Here is a 24,123-nt window from a genome sequence, read left to right as displayed (position 1 = left end):
GGCTACTTTGACAAAGCTGCTATAAACATATTTTGAGTTTTTGTGTGACCATGTTTTTATATTTTTGTGGAATAAGTGTGTAATTGCTGAGTCATGTTATAATTGCATGTTAGTTTTATAAGAACCTGTCAAACTGTTTTCCAAAGTCCTGATGTCATTTTACCTTCCCACCAGTCATATGTGAGTGATTCATTTTCTTGGCATCCTCTTCAGCATGTGGTGTGGTCACTAGCACTTAATTTAGCCATTCATTTATTAAACAGTATTATTATTTTAATTTGCACTTCTGTGACCAATGATTTGAGTATTTGCTTATGCACTTATTGCCATCAGTATACACTTATTGGTAAAATACTTATTCAAAGCTTTGCACCATTTTCTAATAGAATTGTTTTACTACTGTTTAATTGGAGTTATTTCTTCATTCTAGGTACCAAGCCTTTGTTGGATATGTGATTTGCAAATATTTCCTCTTAATAGCTTTTCATCCTATTCACATGGATGTTCACAGAGCAGTAATTTTTAACTTAAACCATATCAGTTTGTCAGGGTTTTTTTTTTTTTCATTTTATGGCTCATGTATTTAGTATGAAGTCTAAAAACTATTTAGTCCTAGATCCCAAATATTTTTTTTTGAAAGTTTTATGTTTTGACACTTATTTGAGTTCATGATCCATTTTGAGTTTAATTTTGTTTCAAATGTGAGATTTAGGTCAAGTTTTATGTTTTGCCGATGTCATCCACTTGTTTCAACACTTACTTGTTGAAAGCTATCCGTTCACCATTGAATCAGTTCTTCACCTTCATCAAAAAATGGCTCACCATATTTATGTGCATCTATTTTGGGGTTCTTGTGTTCTATAGAATTGTCTCTTTACTGAAATTATATACTGAGGTTAGTATGAGTAGATTGATTTCTCATTTTTATTCTTTGTCACAATTATTTTAGCTGTTATGGGGTCTAGTCTAGTCCCTTCTATATAAATTCTAGAAAAACTTTCTTTATGTCTATAAAAGACACTGTCAAGATTTTGATAGGAATTGCACTGAGCCTATAGGTCAATTTGAGAAGAATTGACATCTTTACTGTATTGAGTCTTTCAATACATGAATGCAGTGTCTTTCCACTTACTCTGTGATCTTTTTTGATGTCTCAGTATTTTGTCATTTGCAAAATATAGAATCTGTATATGCTTTCCTAATTATTTCATTTTCTTAACTATAGTTTTACATGTTTTTTTATTTGCAGGTGTTCATTGTTAGTGTATAATAATGTAATTGGTCTTTGTATGTTGATCTTGTATCCTGCAGAATTTCAGAGATCACTTATTAGTTCTAGGAGTATTTTTGTAAATTACTTACATAATCATCTCCATATAGAGATAATTTGATTTCATCTTTTCTAGTTTATATGCTACTTATCTCTTTTTTCTGGCTTCATATAGCAGCTAAAACTTCCAATACTGTGTTGAAGAGAGAGTGGTGAGGACAGACATCCTTGCCTTGTTCTGGTTTCAAGGAAAGCAGCCAATATTTAAGTATAACCCTGAAGCATGATATTAGCTGTAGATTTTTTTTTTCTGGATATTCTTTATCAAGTTGAGGTGATTTCCCTTTACTCCTGGCTTTCTTAAATCTATATTGGATTTTGTAAAAAAAAATTTTTTTCTCTCTAAAGTTGATAGAATCATGTGATATTTTCTTCTTTAGCTTTTCATACATTGATTCACTGATTTGATTTGATATTTTTTAAAGATTTTATTTGTAAGTAATGTCTGTCCCCAGCATCAAGCTCAAACTCAGAACCCCAGGATCAAGAGTCACACATTCCAGTGACTGAGCCAGCCAGGTACCCCACACTGACTCTTCTTAGAATGTTGAACCAACTTTGCACAACTGGTTATGGCATATACTTTTGTTTATGTGTTGTTAGATTTAATTTACCAATATTGCGTTGAGCATTTTTGCATTTAAATTCATGGGGGCTATTGGTCTTTAGCTTTGTTATTTTGGGTTTCTGTCAGGTTTTGGTTTCCTAAAATGAGTTGAGAATTGCTCCATTCTATTTTCTAGAAAAGGTTATGAAAGATAGTGACAATACTTCCTTAAATGTTGAGTAGAATTCTCCTGTAAAACCACCTGAATTGGAAGATTTTTTTCAGGATTTTTTAAATTGTCAGTTCATGTTCTTTGATAGTTATAGGGCTATTCTAATTATCTATCAGACCCTGGATGAGTTTTGGTAGTTTGCAGTTTTTGAGGAATTGGTCCATTTTTCCTACATTGTCTAATTTTTGAGCATGAAGTCTTTTTTGTAATGTTCCCTTATTATCTTTTTAACAGGCAGCACAAGATCTATAATTATGTTTCTTATTTGGTTTCTGCAATTGTGATATGCATCTTTTCTCTTCTTAAAGATTTTGTTCATCATCTCCTCCTTACTTTAGGTAGGAACGGAAATTATTGATTGGAGATATTTCCTCATTTATAATGCTATAAGTTTCTTTCTTACCATGGATTTAACTGCATCCCATGTATTTTGAGTTTTCATTTTCATTGCTCTTTGAACCGTGGATTATTTTAAAGTCTATATCTTAATATCCACATATTTGGAAATTTTCTTGTTAGCCTTCTGTTACTCACTTCCGGTTAGATTCCATATGGTTGGAGAACACATTATGTTTGATTTCAATACTTTTCTTTTTGTTGAGGTTTGTTTTGTGGCCAAAGAACTGATCTATCTTGGTAAAGGTTCAGTGGGTGTTTGGGGGAAAAATACATATATATTCTACTGTTGTTGGGTATGATGTTCTGCATATATCACTTAGAGTCTGTTGATTGTCTTCTATGTCTTTGCTGACTTTCTATCTAGTTGTTCTATCAGTTTTTAAGAGGAAGGTGTTGGATTCTCTAATTGTGGATTTTCTACTTCTCCTTGAAACTTGGTCAGTTTCTGATTTATGTATTTTGAGGCTCTATTTGTATACATCTTTAGGATTAGTATTGTTGTCTTCTGAACATACTGATCCTCATATCCTTGTTATGTCTCTCCTTTTTCTCTAGTTGCATTTCTTGTTTTGATAATTTCTTAATCTGTTATCAATACAGTCACCCCTGTTTTCTAAAAATTACTGTTTGCATGATTTTTCTTTCTGTGAAGTTGAAATAATTTTGTTCTAAACATATTTGGGGCCATGCTTTATTTCATGTCACCAATCTCTATGTTTTAATTCATGTAATTAGGCCACTTATATTTAAGGTAATTACTGAAATGAAGATGACTACTTTATTATTTGTTTTCTGTTTGTTTTCTCTAACCCTTTTCTTTTCTGTTTCTCTTTTCTCACCTTTCTGTGGGTTACTTGAACAGTATGGGGGAGTCTGTGTTGATTTGTTTTTGATGCTTTTTATCACAGTGTAATACACATAACTAAACATGCCATTTTAACTATTTTTAGTGTACACAGTTCAGTGGCATTAAGTACATTTTCAGTGTTGTGCAGCTATCATCACTGTCATCTCCAGAGCTTTTTCATCATTCTAAACTGAAACTTAACAGTAATTCCTCATTCCTAGTTCCCGGTAACCACTATTTTGCTTTCATTCTGTATGGATTTGTTTATTCTAGGAACTTCATTTAAGTGGAATCTTGCAATATTTGTCATTTTGTATCCAGCTTATTTCATTAGCATTAATGTCATCCAGGTTCACCCATCTTATGGCATGTATCAAAATTCAAAGGTTGAATAATATTCCATTGTATAAATACTATGTTTTGTTTATTCATTAATCGGTCAGTGAGCATTTGAGTTGTCCCCCCCTTTTGGCTATTGTGAATAATGCTGCTATGAACATGGGTGTACAAATATCTCTTTGAGTCCCTGCTTCCAAATACTTTGGTTATACACCAGAAATGGAATTGCTAGATCATATGGTAATTTTATATTTAGTTGTTGAGGAAGCACCATGCTATTTTTCATAGTAGCTCTGTCATTTTATATTATTTATTGTATTTTTTGTATTTTTTTCTAGATTTGTTGAGATAAAATTGATATGTAATATTGTATAAATTTAAGAAGTACATCAAGTTGATTTGATGCTTATATATTGCAAAATGATTACCACTGTAGTGTTAGCTAACATCTCCATCACATCACATAATTACCACTCTTTTTTTTTTTTTTTTTTTTTTGGTGAGAACATTTAAAATCTACTCTTTCAGCAACTTTCAAACATACCATATAGTTTTGTTAACTATAATATTTTACATTTTATTCATCTTATAACTGTAATTTTATATTCTTGTACCAACATTTCCCCATCCCTTTCATCCCTGGCCCTTGGTAATATATAAGTTTTTTATAAGTTAGGCTTTTTTAGATTCCACCTATGAGTGATATCAAATAGTATTTGTCTTTCACTTTCTGACTTATTTTACATAGCCCTTAAGTTCCATCCATGTTGTTAGAAGTAGGATTTTCTTACTTCTTGTAGCCACACATATTCTGTTGTGTTTGTATTTCTATGTTTGTGAATACACATACATACCATTTAATCATTTAGTCATTGATGAAAACTTAGGTTATTTTCATTTTTTTGTTTATTGTGAATAAACAGAATTGTTTGTGCATTGTGAATAGTGCTGCAATAAACCTAGGATATCTCAAAGATACCTTCCTGAGATCCTATTTTCATTTCCTTTGGATATACAGCAAGAACTAGGATTAGTGGATCACATAGACATTCCATGACTAACTTTTTGAGGAGCTTCCATACTGTTTTCCATAGTGGCTGTGCCAATTTACATTCCCACCAACAGTGCACAAGGGCTCCTTTTTTTCCCAATACTCAACAATACGTTATCTCGTATTTTTGATGGTTGCCATTCTAACAGGTGTGAGATGATATCTCATTGTGGTTTTGATTTGCATTTCCCTAATGCTTAGTGATGTTGAACATCTTTTTATGTACCTGTTGACTATTTGTATGTCTTCTTTGGAAAAATGTCTATTCAGTGCCTCTGCCTCTTCCTAATTGGATTGTTTGTTTTTGTTGTTGAGCCCTACCAACAATGCACAATAATTCCAGCCCTTCCACCTCATCATGGACACATTATTTTCTATTTTATTTGTTTTATAATGGGAAACCTAATGTATATGAAATTATATCTCATTGTGGCTTTGTTTTGCATTTCCCTAATGATTAGTGATTCTGATCATCTTTTCATGTGTGTTTGGCCATTTGTATATATTCTTTGGAAAAATGTGTATTTGAATATTTTGCCCATTTTTTAATTGGGTCATTTGATTTTGTTACTGTTCATTTCTAGGCATTCTTTCTTTTTTCTGGATATCAATCCCTTATCAGATATATGATTGGAAAGTATTTTCTCTATAGTGATTTGGAGTATACCTGTTTGCATAGTTTTCATAGTGGTTGCTGTAAGTATTACAATATATATGTGACTTATCACAGTTTGCTGGTACCAACATTTTACCACTTAAAGTATGGAAACCTCACTTATGTTTTAAGTCCTTTACCTTCCACACTTTATGATATCATTTTCTTAAGTATCACATTGCTATTCTATTTCTTTCTCAATCATCAGATTAACTTATGAAACTCATAAGTAAAAGGATTGTATATATCTGGGTATCTGTTCTTTTCCTTATTCCTTCTTTCCTTATGTGCTATGATTTTTCTTTTTAATTTCCTTTATGTTTGAAGATCTTTCTTGAGACAGCCTTTAAGGATAGGTTTGCTAGTGGCAAATTCTTTTAATTTTTCTTTGTACAAGAATGCCTTTATTTCCTCTTCTTTCCTAAAAGACAGTTTTTTTTTTAATACAGACAGAATTTGCAGTTGACATTTCTTTTCCTTCATCATTTGCAAAAAAATGCTTTGCCACTTCTTTCTGGACTCTGTGGTTTCAAATGAGAAATTTGTTGTTATTCTTCAAGTTGGTGTTTAAATACTTTGAAATGCTTATTTCTCTCTCATTGCCTTCAAATATTTTCTTTCTCTTTCATTTTCAGAAGTTCGGTTATAAGGTGGATAGGTGTGTATTTCTATGGCTTGTATCTGTTAGGAGATTTCTCAGTTCCTTTGATCTGTGGTTGTGTCTGTTTTACCAAATCTGAGAAGTGTTCAGCAACTATTTTTCTCATCTCATTCAGAGACTCCAGTGATAAAAAATGTATTTTTTGTTATTGTCCTACAAGCATCTGAAGTTTCTGTTCATTTTAAAAATACCCTATTTTCTCCCTGTTCAGACTGGGTGGATTCAATGGATCTGTGCTCTGTCCTCTTCACTCTTTTTTTGAATTTATCACCAAATTCGTTGTTTTTATTTATGTTATTATCATCATCATCATTTCTGTTGTTATATTTTTCAGTTCTACATTTTCCATTTGGTTCTTTTTATAACTTCCAGTTCTTTGCTGAAATGTTCTATTTTTTCTTATATTCCGAAAGATTTTGTAATTGATTGTTGAAACAGCTATATTGTGACTGTTAAAAATCCTTGTCAGATATTGGAACCATCTCAATGCGAACATCAGTTGATTATCTTTCTCATTTAAGTTGAGATTTTTCTTGATTTTTTGGTATGGCTAGTGATCTCTTATTGTATCCTGGACATTTTGTCTGTTAAGTTAGGAGACCCAGGGTCGTGTTTAAATTTTTTCATTCTTCTAGGCAGTCACAGATTTAGAATAGCTACTTTTGTGGGCCATGATTCCGATGGCAGTTTATTTTTCACTGCCTGTCCACTGTTATTTTGGTTGGCTAGGTTTACCTAATGCCACTAGGCTTTTTCACTGGGCCCTGCTGGCACTGCCTAAGAGAGCTGAATGGATTTGAATAGGCAAGCCTTTACATGCCTCCCAGGGAGGGAGAAGTGGAGGATCTGCAGGGACAAAGAGACTTTCTGGGCTGGGCCACGTACTGCCAAGTGTTAGAGTTTTAATGAAGGGAAATTGAATAACAATATCTGAAAAAAGATATAAAAATGGAAAATAAGTGCGAGGGAAAGGGGGAAAGGCACAAGGTGCTGAAAACCAAATGAGTGTCCTTCACAGCATTTTCTAGGGATGGCCCTATGTAATTCCCATCCATGATGGGCATGAAGGAAATAACAGAGGGTCCCTCCTGTGTTACTGTTCATTGATTTTCTGGAATAGACTGTCTCACTTAATTATCATGACAACTAGCATTATTGCGCTGGATTTTAGCAGACATTATTGTGATGGCATTCCCTATGGGGAGGATGAGCACAATTTAGTTCTACTGAAGTAACCAGAGAAGAAACCAAAGAAATTAAGTTACCACAAATGGCATTATTTGGGTTGTTCTGTACTGTTCATGGCATACTTTCATGTAGGTTAGCTAACCTTCCCAGGGGAAACATGTTTTCTTCACTGGGTCTTGTAAGGGCACCATGAGAGGGGTTTCTGTGTGGCTCAGTCAGTTAAGCCTCTGCGTTAACTAACACTTCCACTTAAGTCATTATCCCAGGGTCCTGGGATTGAGCCCATTTAGGCTCCATCTCAGCTTGGAGTCTGCTTCTCCCTCTGCCTCTGCCCTTCCCCTAACTTGAGCTCTCTCTTTCTCTCTCTCTCAAATAAATAAATAAAACCTTAAAGAAAAATAAAGACACCATGAAGAATGTAGGTATGAATAGTAAAAGTAGTAGTTCACCTAATTATTAACCCTTTAGATTTTTGTCCAACACTTGTCATTCAGAATATTTTCTGAGTGTGAGTTCTTATGTATTTTCCTCTCAGAAGTTATGAATGGTGGATATATACATATTAGCAGATGCATCTTTAGCAGTTCAGCATTTAAATACATATATGAGCAAAGATGGTTATAAATGTGTAATGGTAAATCATATTTTGGGTTGTTAGGTCTTCCTATAGCTGGATTTTCATTAAGCAAAGTCTTCAGGAGACATGATATCATCTACATCTACTTGACATACTTATTAAGTGAGAGAGTCAGAATGAAGCATTTAATATCTTGGACGACACTAAAGCATAGTTTGTTATCAGCTCAAAGCATTTTTAAGTATTTTTTAAAATGCTGGTTATTGCAGATAATGGTGTGTATTGAAAAATATTATAATTGAAGAATAGGCTTAGTATAGTACTTTGAACTGCACTGCTCTGTGTTTTCCATTATGAAATAGCTTTAGGGTGACTCTTTCCATTCAGACTAAAAGCCAATGCAGCCAGCCTTTGTGACCAAGAGCTCAATTTCATTACTTCATTATAATAATTATTGACAAGAGGATGCATATGTATATTGATTTAGAGACAAACTTACATTTTATTATTGTTATTTCTCTGCCACTGGATAAGTTGACACAGACTATGGTATGCATCATTTAAAGAAAGACTGGAAAAAGATCAATTTCAGAAAATTTAACCAGGGTTTGGGGATTTCAGAATATTCATTTAATTATAGTTTTAATTCTTAGCTATAGAGAATGATTTTTAAGTGTCACAGTGTAAAAGACAGTTTTTCAAACGTTATGGAATTTGCTTAAAGAAGTTTAAATTGAGGGGAAAACATTCTCTTCTCTCTATGAGGCATTATAGTTTTGGATCATCCATATTTTAAGCCAATGATTCTTAAATAGCCAATTTTTTACTAGTGATTAAATTTAAAATAACTTAAATTCATATGACAGTTTTCTCATTTAAAACTTCAGGACATTTTACCATCACAGTGCCGGCTTGTAAAGCTCCACGAAGGTAGCAATTTTTTTGTTTACTGCGTTTTCCCTAGCAACCTAGAGTAATGTCTGGGATACAGTAGCCACCCAATATCTGTTGAAAGTATGAACACTATTTTTTTTAAGATTTTATTTATTTGACAAAGAGGGAGCACAAGCAAGGGGAGCAGCAGGTAGAGGGAGGGGAAGAGGGAGAAGCAGGCTCCCCGCCAAGCAAGAAGCCTGATGTAGGACTTGCTTCTGGGACTCCGGGATCATGACCTGAGCTGAAGGCAGACACCTAACCAACTGAGCCACCTACGCATCCCTGAACACGTTTTTTAAGACACTGAAAAAAGTAGCCATTATAGGTAGTCATTGTTAATGGGATGAAGACCTCAGATTTAGTGTAAGGAAATCTAAATTACTGTCCTAGTTTTACTATTGATTTTCTGTGTGATCTCAGGTAGTCTACCAAAACTCTCTGTACTTTTTATCTATGAAATGAAGCAATGAAATTTGATGAATGATGAAATGCAATCCATATTTAAATGTGAGTAATTCATGGATTCACGTTTAGCAGCATGCAGTTAGGAAGGGGATGGCTGGAAACAAAGTTACAGTTTGTGGCCATGGAACCACTGTTGCCAACTGGCATATCAGCTTGGAACTAAGACTCTGATCTCTGGCTACTGAAATTTGGCTCCACTGTTGAACTCATCACCAACATCATCATTATCATCATCATCATCATCATCATAATGCTTTTCTATTCTTTGGCATAGAAAATTTACTTTTAGGAATGAGCAAAATGAGATCTGACACAGAAGAGTGAAATGTAACATAATGATAAAAAGAACTAGACTTAAATTCTGGATCCAAAATTTTCTGAGATTCTAGCCAAGTAATTTAAATCTCTTTGTGTCTCAATTTTGGCATCTGTAAAGGGGATAATGATAATATCTAAATGAAGCAACTTATTTCAAGTTCCTAGGACGTGGTAAGCTTTGGAAGCCTTAGAGCTAGCTGATATAAATGAATTAGATAGGTGAGGGAAATGAATTCATGAAAAATAAATCTGTGTTTTTGACTTTAAACAACCATGAAGAGATGAGCAAGCTGGAGAGTATAGGGCTGAGACAGACTGCGGGCTATGTCATGGCGCCCCCTACTGACCAGTTATCATAATTTGGTCCATCTCTTAACATCTCTGCATCTCATTCTTGTCGTCTGTAAAATGGTGATGATAATATCATCTACCTCATAGAGTTATTGAGAATTTTAAGTGAAACAATCTTAGAACAATGATGGCATACAGTAAGCACTCAATGAATGTGGCCACTGTTAACTGTGTTTCGTTAAGTCCATCCGGGGGACTTAGGGCTGGAACTGAAAGAGATGTGGAAGACTCTCAGCCCAATGAGTGAAGAGAACGCAGTGTGAATTCACTAGAACCAAATAGGTTAGGATAGTCTACCTTGATTCTTTTTTTTTTTTCCATAAAGTAGGCTCCATGCCCAAGGAGGGGTTTGAACTCATGGCCCAGAGATCAAGACTTGAGCTGAGATCAAGAGTCTGATGCTTAACTGACTCAGTCACCCAGGCACACCTCTACTGTAATTTTTTTTAAGAAAATTACTTAAAAACATATTAGAGCTTTGAGATTATTGGAAAGAAAGGCTATACAGATGCAAGATGTTGAAAGTCCCCACTTTAGTCATTGACAAAAAATAACGTGGTCTCTAGTTTATTCTCTGACAATGAGTCTTCCTTTTAACCAAAAAGATATGCCCAAGAGAACAGGTCTTTTAGTCTCCTGCCACATGAATTAGAAGATATTTCTATATAGTGGTCTCAAAGTTGTAAATAGATTGTCAATCTTTTTGTACCAGGGCAACAGCTGTGATATTTCAATGAGTCACTACCCACCTTCTGTTCATCTGGAAGCCCAAAATCATCTTGTCTGTAGAAAAGTGAGTTGATGTGTGTTGGGGCAGGGCGGGAGGTAATGCCTTAAAATTTCTGCACGGAGTATTTTAGCTAAATTCCTGAAACTGCAAAGTCACCACAGGCAGACTAATATAAGACAGAATTGGGAAAACAGAGGTCAAATTCACAAAGACAATGAAAGGAAGGCTGTCTCTACTACATGTTTCAAAGTTCATTTCTTTTTGGTGAGCTATAAAGAGACATGAAATAAGCCTATATAGCTCACGATTGCAAAGTCTTTTTTAATTGGGAATATCTTGGTACATAAGACCATAAGTTAGCTCATTTAAAAAAATCATGTGTGGTTGTTGAGAAATAGAACATAACCCTTTCTTTCAAGTACACTGAGGTCTAATGGCCCTCTTACCAGAGAGGAATGGAAGTTTCCTCTTTAGAAGCATTGTTTCTTACACACTAAGGTCATTTAGACTGAACTAAGTGCTTCTTTAAAATCTAAATATCCCCCAAAAGTGTCAGTTGGTTTTATTACTCATACTTTAAAGTATATTACTTTTTTCTCCGACTTTTCTCTCTTCATCAACTGCAGATTTGACCTTGAAGTTAGTGGAATTTCAAATGGAAGATTAAAATTAAATTAAATTAGAAATTAAATCAAAAATTGAAGGACTTCTGAGGTAGGTTAGCTCAAATTAGGAACTTTGGTCAGATGTCCAAGGAGTCATTTGGGAAGGAAGGAAGAAGACATTAGGAGATTTGATGAGAACAGAGACTAGATTAATTTAGTTTGTAATTATACTAAGATTTTCAAAAGTAGATTGTCCATTTCCAAAAATCCTATGTATTATACTTAAACCATAAATAAATAATGCTTGAAGCTGTTTCTAAAGTGTGTGCTAGTTAATTACAACACAGGGTGAATGTTAATGACTACAGAATTAGCAGGGCTCAGAGCAAAATGAAAATGCAGGCCTCTTGTTCAGAAAGCAGGACAGAAGAGTTGTTAAATGTACTAAAGTATAAAACTACTCTTTTTCTGACATCTCTCTCTCAACTGATCATAGTGGTTTTTATTTACTATTTAATATAGTTCCAAAAAAAGAAAAAAAGTTTAAATTATTAGCATTCATTTTACTGTTCATCTTTATATTATATAACACAATTATAGTAATATTTAACTTAAATGTAGAATTGCCACAATTATAGAATTTATGTCATAGATCATGTTATTCTTACCAAAACAGCAGCAACACCACACAAACCTTCTCTATCATTTTTATTTCACTTCTTAATATATGCACAGTGTACCAACGCACTCTCCCTCTGGCTCATTGATGACTAAGGAAGGACTACAGCAAAAAGAACTATGGCTTTCACTTTCTTTCTCTTTTTATGTCTTTATTTTCACCATCAGCAACCTGGTAATTCAAAGGGGGAAATGCAAAAAATAAAGTATCTGATAGGATTTCTTGTGTTGGGGAGGAAAATTTTTTCTTCTTTCTATTCTAGGGTCTTTGGTCTAATAATTAAATCAACATAAGACAGAATAGCAGGAGAAAAACAAGTTTAATTTCATACAAATAAGAGCCTATAAAAATATGAGCCTCAAAGAAGAAACAAAACCAGGCAGCTTTTATATGTTTTAGACAAACAATAAGTTTGTGAAAAATTGACCCAAAAAAGTTCGGGCTTTGAGTAGTAAATTAGTGAAGAAATAACAGGGCTTTGCGATATAGCCTTCTCTGAATTCCCCGTCTCTGATGTTAAGGTCATCTCTTTACCTCCTGTACGGGACAGGTATCATTCACATGGAGGATTTACTTCCTGCTTTCAGGGGACAGAAGAGCTTCAGAGAGTCCTTCTAGTACTGGCTTTTTCCCAAGTAACTTTAATTCAAGATAATATGCCAAAGTGGCATATTTTGGAGTGGCCGTCCTTGAACCCCATCAGTTGTCATCCATGTTTCTTAGAGTTAAATTGCCTTCTTGTGAAGTTCAAAGCAAATTCTGCTTCCATGGAAAGCATGGCCTCTTGGGTTTGTCAGCTTTCCCGCTTAGCCATAGACAGAGCATACTTAACCTCACTCATACCAAATCTCACTGAACTCCCCGGAATTGTGGGTCTACCAGAATTCACCATTATATGCACATTATATGCAGATGAGGCCATAAGCGATGGCTGGGGTATGCGTGTGATACAGATACCTCTTCTCACTCACATGTTCCACTACCCCATTGGACTTAACCCACAAAAACACTGGTTCAAATTATAAAAGAATTAAAGCAAGGGGCTATGCTGAGCATGGGCTCCTGGGCAGTTGCCCAGGTTGCAGACTCATGCATCCAGCCCTGCCTTGAAGTTTTGTATAGTTGTTTTTTTTTTTAAATACACAAATGACAAATCACTTAGCAACATAATTTGTAAAAGTGGAAAATGGCTAGTCCTCCTTTTTTATGTGCACTCACACTGTCTCAGACATATAGAAAGTCAGAATAAATTCAGACCTTGTTCTGAAATTCTTTCTTCATCATCTGTAGGAAGGAGGAGCCCAGGAGGCAGATAGATAGTTTAACTTCATCTTCAAACAAACACAACGTTTTATGGATTATAACATTTCAGTAAAATGTTAAGATAAGACATGAGACTTCACAGAAACAATACTACTTATTAGGTACAAGAGGTAATTGAGTAAAACAAAACAAAGAGAAGAGAAACTGAGTGGAAAGACAGCTATACTTAGATTTAGTGGTTCTAGGTCTAGTCCTGGCCTTGTTATTAGCTAGCTGTGGCCTCAGGCATGCCACTTCACCTCCTTAGTCCTTAACAATATCCATAAAAAGGTTCACACTCTGATGGTTTCTAGGTTAAAACTGTTCAACTGAAGACACATTTATAGAGGCAACTGGGTGGCTCAGCTGGTTAAGTGTCTGCCTTTGGTCATGATCCCAGGGTCCTGGGATTGAGCCCCACTTCAGTATCTCTGCTCGGCAGGGAATCTGCTTCTGCCTCTGCCTCGTGTCCTCTCCCTCTCTCACTTTCTGTCAAATAAATAAATAAAATATTTAAAAATTTAAAAAAATGAGGATACATTTATAAATTAGGAAACCTACTTTAAAGATATGCTTTTAGACTTTAGAGAATTCTTTCCAGAATTTTCAGAGGTCCCCAGATGTGCCACATGGGCTTCCTCAGATGTATGCTAGGGCCTGCAGTTTGAATAATCACCTTTTCCACATTTCTGCATCTTCTCTATCCTGAAAAACTGTTAATCACTGTCAAAACTCCAGAGAGATTTGGGAGACCTTGAAGGACTTATAAGTCCTTAGATTATTTCAGTCCTGTTTTCATTTTTTTCTTTAGATCTTTTAGCTCATGCCCAAATCAAGATTTACTTTGCTAACTGAAAGTTCCACTTCATGACTTATTGAGTAATGTTATTAATATTTTATTATAAGATTATTTTTGCTATATTTTTAAAAGGAGTGCCAAAATATAAAATATAATTTTTATTATGTCTTGTGGAAAATTGACTTTTTTCACAGAAAAATAGTCTCAATGCTATAGCCAATAGAGAACTAAATATTTGGGAATAAAGGTGGGAGACAGAAGGGAATTATAGTATGTTGAGTTCCTGTTATGTACCAGGCATTCTGCTTTCTGTATACTATTTTGTTTAACCCATTCATAATCACTATGGTAGATGGCAATAAGAATATCAGCCATCATCTATGCTAGACCAGAAAGTCTTCTAGAAGCTTTTAAGACAAACTCCAGCCACACTTCTCTTCCATATTCCAGTACTGCCTGACCAACTACCTGCATGGCAAGCCCACTGGGCATTGACCTTTCAGAATCAATATGGCCAAAGTAAGTTCATCCTCTTTCCCCAAAATCCTTTTTGTAGCCACGGCCCTTCTCATCACAAATGATGGTGAAGGTACTCCTCCAGTTGCTTTGGCTGGAGCCTGGGGGCCTTCCTTCTCTCCCTCTTCTCTCCATGCAGTAAGTCAGGAGATCCTGTTGCTCTCACTTCAAAATAAGCCTAGCATGAATCTGACTGAGCACTCCTCACCAGCTCCTCCTGAGTTTGAGCCAACATGGTCTCTCTCTACAAGCTTTCCTCCTGCCTCTATCCATACCTCCCCTGTGGTCTGTTTCCAACCCACGGCCAGAATGAACCTGTTAGAACATGTGTCATTCTGAGTTCAAACTCCTATAGTGGCCCCCATTTCACATAGAATGAAAGCCAAGAAGCAGAGCCACCCTTGATCCATCCCTCCCTCCACCTCCCCACAGCACTCTCCACTGCACTTTTTCTCTTCTACTAATCCCCCCTCTCTTCTTTCACTCCATCCCCACTGACCTCAGAATTCCAAGATCAATCTCACACACTCCCACCTTCTCGCCTTAACCTTGATGGTTCTGTCTGCTTGGAACACCTTCCTCTTGCACATGACTTACTCCCTCATATCTTCCACGTGTTTGGTTACATATACTTTCTTAGTGAGGTCCCCTCACCTCCTAATGGCTTCCAATCCGTGTCCTCTCAATACCCCTTAACTTGATCAATTTTTCTTATCTTTCTTACATCAGTATCATGTTTCATGTTCTAAGATACTCTATGCTTTATATCTTCAGCATGGTTATTGTTTATTTTACACTTACTCACCTTCACTGAAATGAAATGTTCATTATTCTAAGCACCAAACATAGTGCTTGACATATGATAAATGCTCAAAAAAAATCTTTGGGACGTGAGTGAGTGAGTGAATACACAAATGGTCTCATTTATTCCTCATAATAACCCTGATTAAGGTTTCCTTGCCTCCATTTTAGAATGAGAAAATTGAAACACAAAGAGGCTAGGTAATTTTCACAAGCCAGAAGTTCTATAAAAGGAAGAGCTGAGATTAAGAGAGAGCTCTCTGATTTGGACCTTTCTCCCTTATATATCACACTGTAAAACATGTACTTTATGAAAATATCAGTATTCCATAAAATGTGATGCATTTACAGTCTCTATCTCCCTTTCTCCACACTCTCAGCCAATATTTTTTCAAATGAACCTCTTAAAAGAGTGTAACTAAAGTGACGGGCTTATAAAATAACTTACATGACAAGAATGATAGGAGATGGATTAGTTAGGACTCTGGCTGCAGAGTCATAGAAGCAAACCACTTGAGCTAGTGTGAGCTAAAAAATTAAAACTAAATGACTTGAAAAATACCAAGTAGAATGTGTCATAAGTCTATATGAGCTCATGAAAGTCACAAGAAAAAATAAAGCAGCAAGAGCAGGAAGCAGATGAGTTTGGAGAGCTCTCACTCCACTTTCCATAAGTGTCTTTTTCACTTTACTTTTCCACAGATTACCAGTATGTGCTCCCTCTGCCTATAAGGGACAAGGTGACCATGCTCCAGACATAGGTCTTTCACCTAAATGAGACTGTAGTCTCCTAGTCCCAGATCAGAAGCTTACCCTAGGTGAGGTCCCCCTCCCTTTCCAAGCAACAATGGCCAGGGATCAGGACTCACTAACAAGTGACGAGGACGGAGGACGTCTTTGGAAGTTGGGGAATGCAGAGAAAGGGGCTGAGTAGACACTCCATGAGCAGATGAATGTAGCACCCATTGGAACCTCGGAAAGCACACCGTTGAATCAAACAGTTTAAGTTCGAATTCCCGTTTTGGCTTTTTGTTGATTTTGTTTCTTTGTGTTTACTTTCACTCTTGTTCTTAGATGTAGGGACTAAATATTGGTTACTTGGTGATAGGAAAAAGGACGAAGAAAAAGAAAAGGAAAAAAAAAAACCCTTGGAGCAAAGGAAAGCAAGAAAATAAAAATAAAATAAAATACTAGAGAATCCAGAAATTCTGCATTCTAACTTCAGTTCTGCAACCAAAGAGTAAATGCCTTGGGCAACTCATTCCCTGGTCTCAAGTTCCTTATCCGTATAAATAAGAAGATGAGCCAGAATCAGTATGTTTATAAAACAAACTTGATCAGCAGAATGAACTGGGGACCCTGTTCAAAATGCAGATTACCCTGACTCTACTAATGAATATTCTGATTTAATTGATCTTGCATGACATTCTATAATTTATATTTTCCAGCAGCTTTCCAGACAATTGTGATGATCAACCATACTTGGGAACCCCTAGACTAGATGATATTTGAAACACCTCCCAGTGTTTCAATATTTGTTTACATTAAGATTATCTAACTTATAAAACATTGCAATTGTAATAAAACTTATTGCTTATTGTATAGCTGGGTGTGTTTGTGAGAAATTCCATAATCTTTTCATTTTGTTTCTGTAGAAAATTAAAGAACAATGTCCAACACAAAATAGATTCTCAATAAATAATATGAACAAATAAATAGTTCTCTGTTTTAAAAATCAACAGTTTTTTGATATTTCTTTAAGTAATCTACTTCTCATACATGTAGGGGAAAAAATCAGAATTCATTCAGTTTACCAGAATATTAAAAAAATATTTAATAAAACAATCATATATAAACCAGGGCTCATACCTAAAAGCTCTTGATAATAGAGTTTCATTTTTGTCTTTTGTAATGTGGATAAAGAAATATATATATAAATGTAATATCCCCAACATGTTTTATGTGCTATGAAAATGCATGATATTGTTGTGTTATTGTAGTTCTTCCATTTTACCACCCATAGCATCTTATTCTTAACCTATCAACTTTGCCAGACTGAAAATATTGCTCAAACAAGTTCTGCAGAGAATTTTATTAGCCCTGATCTTTTTGAATGCCAGGTGTCCTTTTTGGAAACAAATACAGTGTTATGGGTTTCTAAAGGGGTTGAACTCAAGGCAGGGATTCTGGAATGTCATTCTGCCTTTGTGCCTATTAGCTGAATAAAAGTGGGCAAAACACATCATCTCTTTGGGCCTCCAATTCCTCTTCTGTGAAATGAATTCCATATTCATTCAGGCACTGTAATTCCTAAAAATAATTAGGAGGTAAGAAAAATTACTCACACCAGTGTCCTTAATTCTGAATGTCACTCTAACTCTGCTTAATACTTAGATCTACTGTTTTTCTCATTCCCTATCGATGCTCTTTTAATATGCTACCTAGGGCCACAAAATGATATTGCTTAAGCAGAATTCTGCTGATACCTACACTTTCCAACACCAGATAATTTTTGTGTGTGACACAAGTCCCTTTCCATGTGAACTCTCAGAAGAGAAAAATCACAGCTCAGCAAAAAACATGTGGTAGGATTGGAAAAGTTACCTCCCATGACTCTGGGCCTAGTTACAATTCCATGTTGTCACTTTCTTCAGAAAGCATCAATAATGAGGGGTTATGGTTTGTTTTGAACATCAGCAAGCCTCTGGTAGTGTGCTTGGGAAGACTGTGCCCTGATTTTTGTCCTCCTGTGATGGTAGAAGAACCACCCTGTGAAGAATGATACCTTTCAGCCCTTTATTTACAGCTGCTTAGTTGCAGTGATGATAAAAGAATGAATCACAGGAAATGAATACTGTCTTGTGTGTGGAGTGTATACTACAAAATCAAAACACCATTGCATGAGTTTTATTGATTTTTAAAGAAGATAAAATCATTACTATTACAAAAGTATATGTAGAATATCAAACCTATTTATTGTGATGACATTACTTTTCTTGTGGTAGGTTTTATTTTCTGGAAAGCATAAAAATATAAAATGTAACATATGCAAGAACACATTCATGTAAATTTTCTTTGGAACTCCCTTCTCACATCACTGAATTTAATGTTTGTCAGAGTAGTTCCTAAGAGATCTTAAGTATCTTTTTGTTTCAGGCTAGTTTTTACATCTAATTATTATGTTTTGTTATGTTTCAGAACAGCTGAGCATCACATACCAAGAGTGACACCCAGTTTAAAAAAAAGAAAAAAAGGCTGCAAGGTTTGGATCTTTTCCTGCCTTAAAAGCAAGAAAAATGGAAAATTGATAATCAAAGGTAAAATTGTGTCATTTCTCCTTATATAACACAACCCTACAGCTTCTTTTCCAGCTATGTTATGCAAAACAATTTCTTTTTTTTATAGCATGGTATATTCAAGTATAAATATTTCTGGCTTGTAATTCCAGTCATATTAAGAGGCTGCTGAGTTTAGTCTGTGAGTTTTAACTCCCTAGTTGCTTGTTACAGAATGTGGATGAGATGCATTTTATATGCTTAATCTTAATTCTTGCTATTAGCCTAGAATGGCAGATGAGGCAAATGCCATTTTCCTGACTGTGGACCAAAACAGTGTCCTTTACGGTAAGCATAGAATTATGAAAGTGGATGGCACTGCGTCAGCTTTAAATTTTTTTGTGTGTTGTACAGGTTTGAACTTATCTGGAGAATGTGTTCAGCAAGATCTACATGCTTTAAGATAGGCAGAGGAAATGCAATGCTGTGATCTCCACTCCTTTCCTATCATTATGGAGTTTTGAGAAGGGAAAAATGGAGGGTCTTAATGATGTCCAAGTCTGAAACCCCACATATGGGGTGTCTGATCAGAAGGGGGTTAATATTGCTCAATATATGAATAAGCTGTCATCTTTCTTGGGGTCGCTTGCTTGAGACAATGATTTGGGTGTGGTTTTTAACTGGGAAGCTCATCCCAAGGGTGGGAGTCAGAGGTCAGGGAGCATGAACTGAGGAAGAAGTCACGTGCAAAATAAGGGGGGAGTAGACAAGTCCTCGGTGTGGACTATAGGAACGCGATTCCCTGGGATCTAGAGGAGAGTGGGAGACTTCCCAGAATTTCTGCCTGTAGGACATGTGGCAAGAGGTTTATCTACTGGCTTTCTCCTGTTGGATTGCCCCACAGGGGCAGTGATTTCCCCCAGCAATGCTGGGCTGTTCTGGCCCTGCATGGGGCTGGAAGACACTCAGTGGTCACTTGGAGCTGGACACTAGAAAGGTGAAGAGAACCCAAGTTGGTACAGAACGGTCTGTCTGTGCAGATGTGGCTGAAACCAAAGGTAGACCAAGGGGCGTGATGCAGGGAACCAGAGGCATCTCATATACATTCTTTTACTTTATTTTAAATCCTAAAATAAATCACATTTTCCTCCTCAATGAACTATCTCCGGGAAGAAAATGTTTTGTTTTAAAGACACTGAAAAGTTACCTCCAAGTGTCATGGAACCAGAAGGAACTCTGTTTCAGAACTAATTTCTTCATCATAAATTGTCTATATTCAAAGTGAGACATACGTCTTGGTCAACAGGTACATTTGAGACATTACGTATAGAAATTTGAAGTATGACCCAAATGTTGGAATAGCTAAAGACAATAGCATTTCATTTTATCTGTCCTTACTATGCACCGTTGATGGTTTCATGTACGAGAAGGTGTCTGATACACAGAAAAACAATTATCGTCTTCTCTGTTTGGAAACCACCCAGTTAGCAGTGTCATCACTTGTGTGAAAGGGGTCACTTAAATTATGCATGTCTGAGCATCATGGTACAAGGATAGTCAGCTTGTGAAATAGATTTAACACATGAAAGTGAATCAAGGGGGTTTTGACAGATTTAAGGAAAATCAGGTGAAGGCTGCAGTTCTGTTGTGACCTCATAGATCCTGTGTTCAGAGGAGGAGTGCCATGTATGAGCTCTCTAAGTAGCTCTACAGATAACCAGCAGCAAACATTTAAATCAATGTGTGCATTTGCATGCAAATCCCTAGTGAAGGAGAAGAAATGTGGGAGAAGAGGAGAAAGAGCAGCAGAGAGACTTCAGGCAGGGGAATGAGGGAAGTAGTGGCAGATGGCAAGGCAGAAATAACCGAGGGTAGACAGTGTCAGACTACAGGATCAAGAGGGCCCTGTGGTAGTGGAGAGAGATCTCTGAGAACCACATCCTGAGCCCAGAAGGCAAACTGAGTGAACAGCCCCAGTGACTATTTGAGGCTGACACTTCGGTGAGTCATCAAAGATAAGTTACTTTGTCTTCTCACCTGAACAATGCACTTGCCTCTCTGTGGTCTCATTAGGTTCTAAAATCTTCCAAAATCAAAGCTCTGATCATGCCTGTGCTTTGCTCAGAAAATATTCTGTAATTCACCAATCTGCCATCGTCCAAAGTTGTTAATGAAACCTATAAAAGCTGCCACTCTTAAGTTCTCTGACTTAATTCTTCTTCCTTGGCTTCCCTCACCAGTGGTCTAGACCATTGTGGAGTCATGCAGATTCTGTAATTTATCAAATCTTCCAAGTGGTGGTGACATACTTTGGCTCTCAAACAGATTGGTCGGGCACGAGACCAAAAATTTGCTTTTCTAATAAGTTCCCAGGTGATGCTACTGGTCCGGAGACCTTACTTTGTGAGCCACTCTGTAAAAACAAACGATCTAGGCTGGCCACCACTAATTCCTATATGGCAGTTTGAGTCAAAGACAGATAACAGGACAAGGGCTCACTTGCCACCATCACCATTGTGGGAAGGTGCTCTAGTTTAAGAACAGAGTCTGAGTCTTCCAGTCAAATATTATCATCATGTCCTAAAATTCCCAATAAAAGCTTTGTGATACATTTTTATTTCCCCTCCTGGGTCATACAGACATTGTAGACCTATACATACTGGATGGATGGACGGATGGATGAACGGATGGATAGAAAGAAGGAAGAAAGGAAGGACAGATGGATAGGTCTGGTAGCCAAGGGTTGGTTTCAGCAAGAAATTTATCTCCTTATCTCCTTTCAAAGAAACTGCTCTGGCATATGCCATTAGGGAAGGACGAATTTCCTTCGCATGAAAACCTTCTTATCGTGTAAGACTGTACTCGTATATAAGACATTTAATTAGTGGATTAACTCTATGTCTTCGAGCCTGAGTGTCTGGCATCAATCGTATTGTGCTTCTTAATAAGCAGAGTCTTTCACAAAAGACTTTTTTTGCTATTTGATTGAGTACAACAGGGGGCAAATGTCATTTATATCAAGGAAAATTGTACATTTTACTTTATAAAAGAACCACTGGGTGTGTGAAACCAGGAAATCACATCTATTTAATAAATTTCTTTGCAAATGTCTCTTCCTTGAGTTTAAATTTTGCAGCTGCAGCATAATTTGAGTGTTTATTCACATGTAGGACAATTGTGTTTTCTGGGTCTTGCTTTCTCGCATTCAAATGTGTTCATGTATCAGCATTGCACATTTTCCCTCCGCATCTCTTATCTGCGCACATCATCCCATCATTGGCTTGGTAAATTTATCCTACTTTTCTTGCTAAAATAACTGTTCCTGCTGTCTGTTTTCTGCCTACTCTTTGATTTATTCCAGAAATTGGGCTCAATGCCGACTTTTATAGCTCAGTGTGAAATTTATTCTGTATGTTTTTAAACCAAGTTCCCACATATTTTTTTTCTGTTATGTGTTCTATAGCGGTGTCAACTTTGAAATGCACCGTTGAAAAACCATATTAGGACTATATGTTAGCATAAATGAGAACAATAAAATTATGACAAATTTTGAAAATTTCTTTTTGAGGATTTTTTTTCTTAATTCACTTTAAGAGTAGAAAATTCAAATTTTCATGTCATGTTATGGCATGCCTAATGTGAAGCTTAAAGGAAAAGTCTAGTTTCAATTTTATTACTTTGGTGCATGTCCGTGGCTGAGTCCTGACACTCCTTTACCTCCATTATAAAAAGAAAGATTTATAATTACCATCCCTGGGATGGACTCCAATGTCTTACCTTGCAATGTCAGGATGCAGATAGTATGAAATGCTACTTAAAATCAGGCCCAGAAGTACAAAGGAGTTGGTCAATCAATTTGCAGCACGTATTTGGCAATGAGGTTGAAGGACCAGGATTTTGGATATGGAAAGATCTGAGTTCAAAACCTAACTCTCTCCCTTATTACCAATATGAGCTGGAGAATTTCCTGAACCCCTCTATGTACCTTAGAATTATCATCTGTGAAACAAGGGCAGACATAGCAGTACCTGCAAGTTTGCAGTCCAGGTTAGAGATAATCCAAAAAAATCTATCACTTATGTGCTGAACACGCATAGCTCTAAGGATCTGGGCAGGCCTCTAAGCTGGCCAGAGCCCAGACCATGGTCTTAAAGATTAACAGAAGATCACATTCTTTTTCTCCAATATAATTCAGCCAGGCTAAGAAATTTTATTTGTGACTGAAAAAATAAGTGGAGTTTAGAAAAATGTATCCATAATTTAATCACCTGAGACTGACAACACTAATGGGAAATTTCAACGTAGCTTTGCATCTAGCCAAGATACCTGGTTCTATACACTGAGAATAATTACACACAGCAAGCAAGCCCCTTGTCATCAAGAGTGACCTCTTCAGGGTCAAAACATGAAGTCTGCAAGTTGCATTCTGTTTCCTGTCTCGTTATCTAGACACATTTTGTGCAGAAACTAAAATAAAGATTCTTCAAGACATAGGTTTAGGCTGAAGGAATAAATGTTCACACACTCTTGATTTATAACTGATTCCGGTAAGTTAAAAGGTATTCCTTTTTTTTTTCCTTTCTTGTCCTCTAAAAAAGAACTTTTATAGCCAATTTGTGTGATGCAGCCTTTAACACAGAAACAAAAGAAATCAAATTTTAGTCTACAGATGATTCATTTACTACAGGAGTCATGCAAATATTAAATATTTTTCTGTTCTTTGTGTTTTTGAGTTTGAGTTGTCATTTTGATATTGATGAGCCACTGTGATTTCTCAGCAGTAATTCAGATCTGCCTACTTAATAGGAGTAGATCAATAAAATTGGGGGGAAGTATTTCATCAATCTTAGTGAAGACCTAATCCTATTATTGTTTTTCTCTATTTCAATACTCTATAATTCCTGTGCAAGCTCATGCATTTTGAGATAAATCTTACTATTTACTCTTGTATACTTTTTAAGTCAGAAATAATTTAAGAGCTAAGATCTATTGGTACTATTTGAGTACCCTGATGATTTCAGACGTCTTTAAGATAACAAAAATCTAATTGTGGAATGTTGTATTTATTTGTCATATCTTAGAGACATATCATAGTCAAGATGAAAATCATCATACTGATGAGGTTATTTCAAGTCTAGGAAGGAGAGAGTAAGAGAGAAAAAGAAAGAGAGAGACCACACACACACACACACACACACACACACAGTACGTGGTGATCGTGGTGGTGGTGATGATACTGTTTACTTAGATACTCTGGTCCTTTCATGGTAGTATAGTTATATATAACTAGCTATAATTAGTTATTAAATATATTGCATATATTTTATGTTAATACATAATTATATAATAATATTAAATGTTAGTATTATGATTAATAATGTTAATATTATGATTAATAATATATTTCTCTATAGACCAATTATTACTGAAGGCATGTTTAATGAAATGACCTATTAAGTACTTTTGGAAAGACATATAAATATTCTTTGCTTTATGATAGACTAACTTCAAATAGAATGT

At 35.8% G+C, this 24,123-nt stretch overlaps 1 protein-coding gene across 3 annotated transcripts in view; it reads left to right on the top strand.

Annotated features, from left to right (window-relative positions):
- The window catches only part of DLGAP1 (DLG associated protein 1), an 881,241-nt gene that overhangs the window by 283,870 nt on the left and 573,248 nt on the right, over window positions 1-24,123 (top strand). For 2 of the 3 annotated variants that reach the window (XM_044243349.1, XM_044243347.1), the window contains exon 3: window positions 18,527-18,645. The gene's annotated coding sequence lies outside the window, so the exon portion shown is untranslated. The remainder of the gene's footprint in view (window positions 1-18,526; window positions 18,646-24,123) is intronic. The other variant, XM_044243348.1, reaches the window with a different exon arrangement.

This window comes from Neovison vison, chromosome 3 (genome assembly GCF_020171115.1).
Source record: "Neovison vison isolate M4711 chromosome 3, ASM_NN_V1, whole genome shotgun sequence".
Taxonomy (NCBI): Eukaryota; Metazoa; Chordata; class Mammalia; order Carnivora; family Mustelidae; genus Neogale; species Neogale vison.
Note: the sequence above shows the minus strand (reverse complement) of the source record. Positions and strands in the feature narration are given on the sequence as shown.